Source organism: Mandrillus leucophaeus, unplaced genomic scaffold, assembly GCF_000951045.1.
Source record: "Mandrillus leucophaeus isolate KB7577 unplaced genomic scaffold, Mleu.le_1.0 Scaffold145, whole genome shotgun sequence".
Classification (NCBI taxonomy): domain Eukaryota; kingdom Metazoa; phylum Chordata; class Mammalia; order Primates; family Cercopithecidae; genus Mandrillus; species Mandrillus leucophaeus.
This window is the reverse complement of record NW_012101421.1, coordinates 167058-174096: the sequence shown is the minus strand read 5'-3', so window position 1 is coordinate 174096 and position 7039 is coordinate 167058.

The window sequence follows — 7039 nt, the reverse complement described above, 5'->3', positions numbered from 1 at the left end:
GGGGCGGGTGTGCGCCGAGGCCGAAGTGCGCCGGAGCGGTCCAGCTGCGCCTCTGGCACCTTCTCCGGGAATGTGCGGCCCCCTCTGCCTCAGCGCCTGCCCAGGCCACGGAAAGGGGAATCGATGGGCGGCCGGGACGGAGCGCGAGTGTCCTTGGGTGAAAAAGGGAACTGCTTGCCTTTCTGGGAATTGCTTACTCTGGGAGAAGGGCCGGGGGAAGTGGCGGGTGGGGGAGGGGATCTTGACCCTCTGCTCCTGAAGACTGTGGACGGGCGGGCTGTAGGTGAACATTTGTACAGTTTCAGTGGTTTCTTAACGTGCAAGGCTTCAGTTCCCTAAATCTTTGGAGGAAGGAAGGGTCTTTCTGATTTCTTGTCCCCAGAGGCGACTCGATTTTTCTGCTCACCACTGGCTCCCCGCGCCACCACCCCTTGCCCCAGATTCTTTCCCTCTTTAAAGAACACTACAGCAATGATCCTACCCCTTCCCAGAGCTGGGAGCCTAAGTGTTTGGCCTTATTTGGGGCGGGACAGCCCCACTCCCAGGCTGGACAGATAGGATCTCGTTGGAGGCCTGAAGACACAGAAAGCCAATGCCGGCAGCAGCCTCTGGGGAATATGGGATATAAAAAGTCTGATTGGACTTTTCCTGGCTTCCTGGAAGACGAAACAATTCGACAGGTGTGGAAAAGTGCTCCTTGCCTTGAGCAAAAGGCATTGGGTGCCAATCAACCTTGAAGGACAGAGGGAGGAACCCGGAAGGCTAATTCCCACTGGGAGAAGGGAACTGGGGGCTGAAATATTCGTATACTTTCCCCTTCTCTTCGGCTCTCATTTCGCAGTGGAGTTCCACATTTTAAAATCATGAATTGGTAATTGTTACGACTATTAGAATGTCTTTCTCGAAGAGCTGAATGGACTTCAAACCCTTAACTAAATTCCCAGGGCATATTAATAATATAGAAAGGGTCAAGTACACAGCAGTTAACATTTTACAGATGAGGAAACTAAGAATGGAATAAATAACGGTAAGAACATATGTTGATGAGTAAGAAATAAATTTTCATTAGACTCCTAATAAAATTGCAATTTCTTTTAAAACCACTGGCCATTATTCTTGAAAGGAAAAGGCATGCACAGACACTGGCAATGCGTAGTAGCATTGCTCTGCATATACCTGCAGATAGAGCTTTCTGTGTGTCATCTCAGATTCTGTTTAGGAGAAGGTGGGGTATCAGTGAGTGGGGTAGGAAGTGTGCTGGCGCTGGCTACACTCTCATTCTGCTGGTTTTTGCTCTGCACGTCTGTGCAGACCCCTGCCAACCTCAACGTGGCTGTTGTGGTTGTGAGTCTCAAATGTGAGAAATGTGTAAATACTAAGTGTAAGAAATTATTAAGCAAGAATGATTTTAGCTGGGCATGGGGTGTGCGCCTGTGGTCCAAGCCACTGGAGAGAGGCTAAGATGGGAGGATCACTTGAACTTGGGAGGTCCAGGCTGCAGGGAGCCCTGGTCATGCCAATGCATCCCAGCCTTGGTGACAGAATGAAATCCTGTCTCAAAAATTGGGGAGAAATGACTTTGGGAGGGGGGTAGGATTCTTTACATTACCTCCTTCCCATATACCCAAGTAATCCTTCATCATTCCACAAATCAGCTTCTCCTCACTTCCTAATGTTTCTTCAAACCACACCTGGCTTAGCCACTTGAACTCTGTCTTCTGCTAACCACATAATAAAGCTTCTCTCTCTGAGATCACTGGCTCTCCTGTGCTAAATCCAAATGACTCATTCTTTATATGGTTCCACCTTGTAGCTTTTGCCCTTATTCTTGACACTCACTCCCCCTTTTTTAAAAATCTTTCTGACCACTCAGGGTCTGACTCTCTACCTAGTGTCTTGTCTTTTTCTTCTTTTTTGTCTTGTCTATTTTTTTTTTTCTTTTTTTGGTTTGGTAAAAATGATATAACATGAGATATACCCTCCTAACGCATTTCTAAGTGTATTGTATTGTTAATTATAAGCACAATGTCATATAGCAGATCTCTAGAACGTTTTCATTTTCCATAACCAAACTTTTATATCCATTGAACAGCAAATCCCTATTTCCCCTACCCTACGTCACCTGGCAACTACCATTTTATTTTCTGCTTCTATGAGTTTGACTGCTTTTTCCTCCACTCTTAAATGCTGGTGTCTCTTGATGCTCTATTCTAGGTCTTGTCCTTTGGAATCTACCCTCTTTCCCTAGGGCATTTAATCCACTTTTATAGCTTAAAATATCACACAGTTGCCAACATACACTAAATTAATATTGCTAGTTCAGATGTCTTCATTGAACAATAGTCCTTTGTATCACGCTACTGTGATGTGTGACACAACATTTTTTATCTTCCCAAACAATGTTGTTTTTCTTTTAGTGTGCTGTATTTCAGTATGTGTCAGTACCATATGCCTGTTCCTCAAGTAGGAAGTCTGAAAGCTGTTTGTTTTTTCTTTTTCACTGCTCCCCTTCCTTAATCCATCAAGTTCCATTAAATCTACATTCAAAGACAACTCATGGGTCTATTCATTTGTATCTGTCACTTCTGCTATCACAAATAATGTCACAATGAATAAACTTGAATGTATGTCATTTCATATATGGGCAGGTGTATTAGTAGGACAGATTATCAGTAATGGGATTTACAAATAAAAGTGTAAATTAGGCCAGGTGCAGTGGCTCACGTCTGTAAATCTCAGCACTTTGGGAGCCTGAGGTGGGAGGATCACTTGAGCTCAGGAGTTCAAGACCAGACTGGGCAACATGGCAAAAACCCCTCTCTACAAAAAATACAAAAATTAGCCAGGCATGGTGGTGCATGCCTATAATTCCATCTACTTGGGAGGCTGAGGTGGGAGGATCCCTTGAACCCAGGAGGTGGAGGTTTCAGTGAGATCGCACCACTGCACTCTGTCAAAAAAAAAAAAAAAGTGTCTAATTTTGTTAGATTTTGTTCTTCCCTCCATAAATGTTGTATATTACTAGACAGAAAACTATTTTATGATAGATATCACATGATCGGGGATATATATATATATATAGGTGTAAAGATAAATTGAATCTATGCTTCATTTGAAACACCACAGAAAATTCCAGAGATGAAAGATTTAAATGTAAAGTATGATTCCCTACAGATAATAGAAGAAAACATAATAAATCGTTATATAAATTTGGAGCCCACGAGGCCTAGTTATGACTTAGATTTCGAAAGCCAATTTATTACAGTTGAGAAAATCAATTATATGAGAGTACATATATACATACTTCTTCATGGCAAAAAAACAACTCTAACCAACCCAAAACACCACAAGCAAAGTCAAAAGGTGATTGATAAACTGGAAAAAATATTCATAAGTCATATTTAAAAGGTTAATCTAATACATAAAGAGCTCTTGTAACTCAAGAAGAAAAAGTGCAACATGGATGTAACAGTATCCATAAAGTAGTAAAATGGCTCTTAAGCTATAAAAATATGTCAACCTCACTCATAATAAAATATGAATAAAAATTGCATTGAAATGACATTTCACACTTGGCAAACACCCAAAAGTTCAACAACATGCTATGTAGGCAAGAATGGTTGACTCATAAATTGTTGGTGGGTGTAATAAAAGGTTACAACTTTTCGGGACTTTATGCAGTCATACAGAATGCAAATACAAATTGTTTTACCTCTTTTCTAATACCTGTGCTTCAAATATCATTCTATTCATATGCCAGTACCATATTCATTTAATTGTTGAGATTTTATGATTTGTAATATCTGCTAGGGTTGATAGCCTTTCATTGCTTTTCAAAAAATAATTTTCCTATCTTAATTTTTTATTTTTTCCTTATGGCTTTTTAAATCAGCTTGTTTAGTTCCAGAGAAAATTTTATTGAGGTTTTTATTGGTATCAAAAATTTGTAATTTAACTTAGTAAGAATTGATATAGATACGCTATTGATTTTTGTCTTTCTTTTTTTGCAAGTGTACTTTTCTGCCCTGCAGAAATGTTTTCAGGTTTCCTTCAAATAGGCTTTACATGTTTCTTGTTAAATTTACTCCTTGGCATTTCAACTTTTAATTGCTTTTGAAGATGATTTCTTTTTTTTTGAGACTGAGTCTTGCTCTGTTGCCCAGGCTAGAATGCAGTGGCCCAATCTCTGTTCACTGCAAGCTCCACCTTCCGGGTTCACACCGTTCTCCTGCCTCAGCCTCCCGAGTAGCTGGGACTACAGGTGCCCGCCACCATGCCTGGCTAATTTCTTTTTTTTTTTTTTTTATTGTATAGGGATTTTTAGTAGAGACAGGGTTTCACCGTGTTAGCCAGGATGGTCTTGATCTCCTGACCTCGTGATTTTCCCGCCTCGGCCTCCCAAAGTGGAAAATGATTTCTTATATTACCTGACTGGTTTTGTTTATGGGTATGAAGACTAATGATTGCCATATTTAAATGGTTATTTCTGCTTCCTTACTTAAGTCTCTTCCTGTTTTATAGTAATGTATTGTTGATTTGCAGGTAAACAGTCATATCAAATGCAGAGATTTTTGTTTTTACATCTTCCTATCTAATATCCTTCTCTTGCAAATATACCTTTAATATAATGTAAACTACATATGGTGACCTTGGAAAGCCTATCTTGTTTCTGAGTTTAATTGGATTGCTTCTAGTGCTTTCCCATTTGTGTTGTGTTATAATTTATAAAGATCACATTGCAAAAGTACTTATCAATTCTTATTTTTTGAGACTAAAAAAAATAAGAATGGTTATCGAATTTGGTCGAGTGCCTTTCCGCATCTTTGATGGTGATCACATGTCAAGCCTTCTTTAAATTCATGGCTTGAAGTTTCTGGACCAAGTAAAAGATGTGAGTGTGGATCACAGATCCACACAAGGGCCAGTTTACTTCTGGCTCAAATTTGTAATGAAGATTTAGCATTAGGGTCCCAGATTAATGTGGAGTGGATCCTCTTAGATCTTAGGTGGGCCCTGTGCTTTGATTTCATTCTCCTCTCCAGAGGCCAACACAGCAGAGTCAGATCTTTGCAGATCAGAAGTTGTTCCTGAGTTCCTCTTACCACTCGGTGTTCCAGCTTTATCTTCAGTTTTGGCCTACCAGTTGCTTGCTATTTTAGTAGCTCTTTGATGCTTTAGGATGTTTGAAAAATGTTATGCATCATTTTTAATTAGTTTTGGCATAGGTTTTTCTTAATTACCTAACCTGTTATTGTTGGAAATGACAGTTATTTCCATTCTCCACATTGGACAGATCTATCACATTCAAACATAAAGCTGCTTACTTAATTTATTTGCTTAAAGTAAGTCTTTGTTTCTTATTATCATTGGGAAAAAAGATCCATGTGTTTTGCTAATGCCGTTCAAAATTTGGCCCACACCCACTTCTTTGAGCCCATGTTAAACTTCTGCCCCCGCTCTGGTACACATATCAACCATTCCAGATTTCTTCTTCAGGTCTGTGCCATCTCTGGGCCTTCACATATGCCATTCTTTTGTTTGCAACATTTAAGCTCTGCCTCCTCTTAGCCTGTCTCACTTGTAGCCGATCTTCAGGTGACCTCACCTGGCTTTTAGACATCACTATTCCCTCAGCTCTTCTGTAGCTCCCTGTACTTCCTTATCATTGCATTCGTCTTACTTTGTTGAAATTACAAGTATGTCTTACTCTTGGACTGAATGTTTCATGAGGACCATGTTTACTGCTCTGTATGTGGTACATAATACACATTCAATAAGTATTTGTTGAATTCATGCCTGAATGGATGGATGCCCAAAATACTGTTATTCAAAGAATTGTCGTAATCCAACCATTTTTCATCTTCTCCATCATTATTACCTTAGCCCAAGTAACCATTACCCCAGTCTTAGATTCCTGCTGTAGTCTCCCCATCAGTCTCCTGGCTCCCACTCTTACTCTTCTATAACCTATTTTCCACATAACTAGTAGAGTGATTCTGTATAAATATCGGTTTACGCCACTCCACAGCTTCATCATGCTGTTGCCTCTCTTTGCACTCAGAACAAAATCTGTGCTCCTTACCATGACCTTTTAGACCCTACATCATATGCCCTTGACTGTCCTTTTGTTTTCTTCTCCTATCACTCTTCCCTCACTGTGCTCTGCTACTGTGACCACCTTGTTCCTGCAATACACAAGTCTCCTTCCAGGGTCTTTACTCTGGTTCTTGCCCCACCTGGAAGACTCTTTCCTAGTTCCTCACTTCATATACACTCAGGTATTCTCGTTGTCACCCTCTCTCCCTGCTTTATTTTTGTCATGACATTTATCTCTTGCTGCCTTGGCATTGTGTGACATTTGTGCATTTTTGTATTTCTTTTGCTTATTATCATGTAATCTTTGTGAGGCAAGGACTTGGCTTTGTTCACTGCTCTCGCCATTGAATCTGTTTAGCACTTAGTAAGCAACCAGTAAATGTTGGTTGAATGAATAAGTGAATGTATTCTTCCAATCACCTTTAGCTGGAATCTTCGGAATCATCTGATTCTACTCCTATTCTCTCTTGGCTATGCAGCCAGTAAAAATTCTTCATATCATTTGATTTCCAGTTCAAAATGAATGTCTTTATTGTGTCTATCCCAACACTCCAAATGAAACACAACCTCTGCTTTATTCGATCCTTCAAGTGTAATTAAAACTGGATAATTAAAGAGTCTTTAATATATATTAAAAATAAACATTTCCATCCAAATTTTGATGATTTTAGTTTATGTTTATAAACTTTGTAAGTAACAGTGTAAATGCTAGTTAACTGTCTTGCTTTTGGTCAAAGATGTTTGTAAAACTAGAAAAAAAGAATGTGAATCTTTGAGAAACATCCATTGTAAAGTTTCAGTCAGAACAAAATTAAATTTCAGTGTGTTTTTGTATATGTTGCATTGGATTTGGTTCACCATGAATCACTAAACCATTAAAAAAATTTAAGTAAATTATTTTGTAAAATGAACTTAACTTTTATTTATGAGAAGATACACCTTC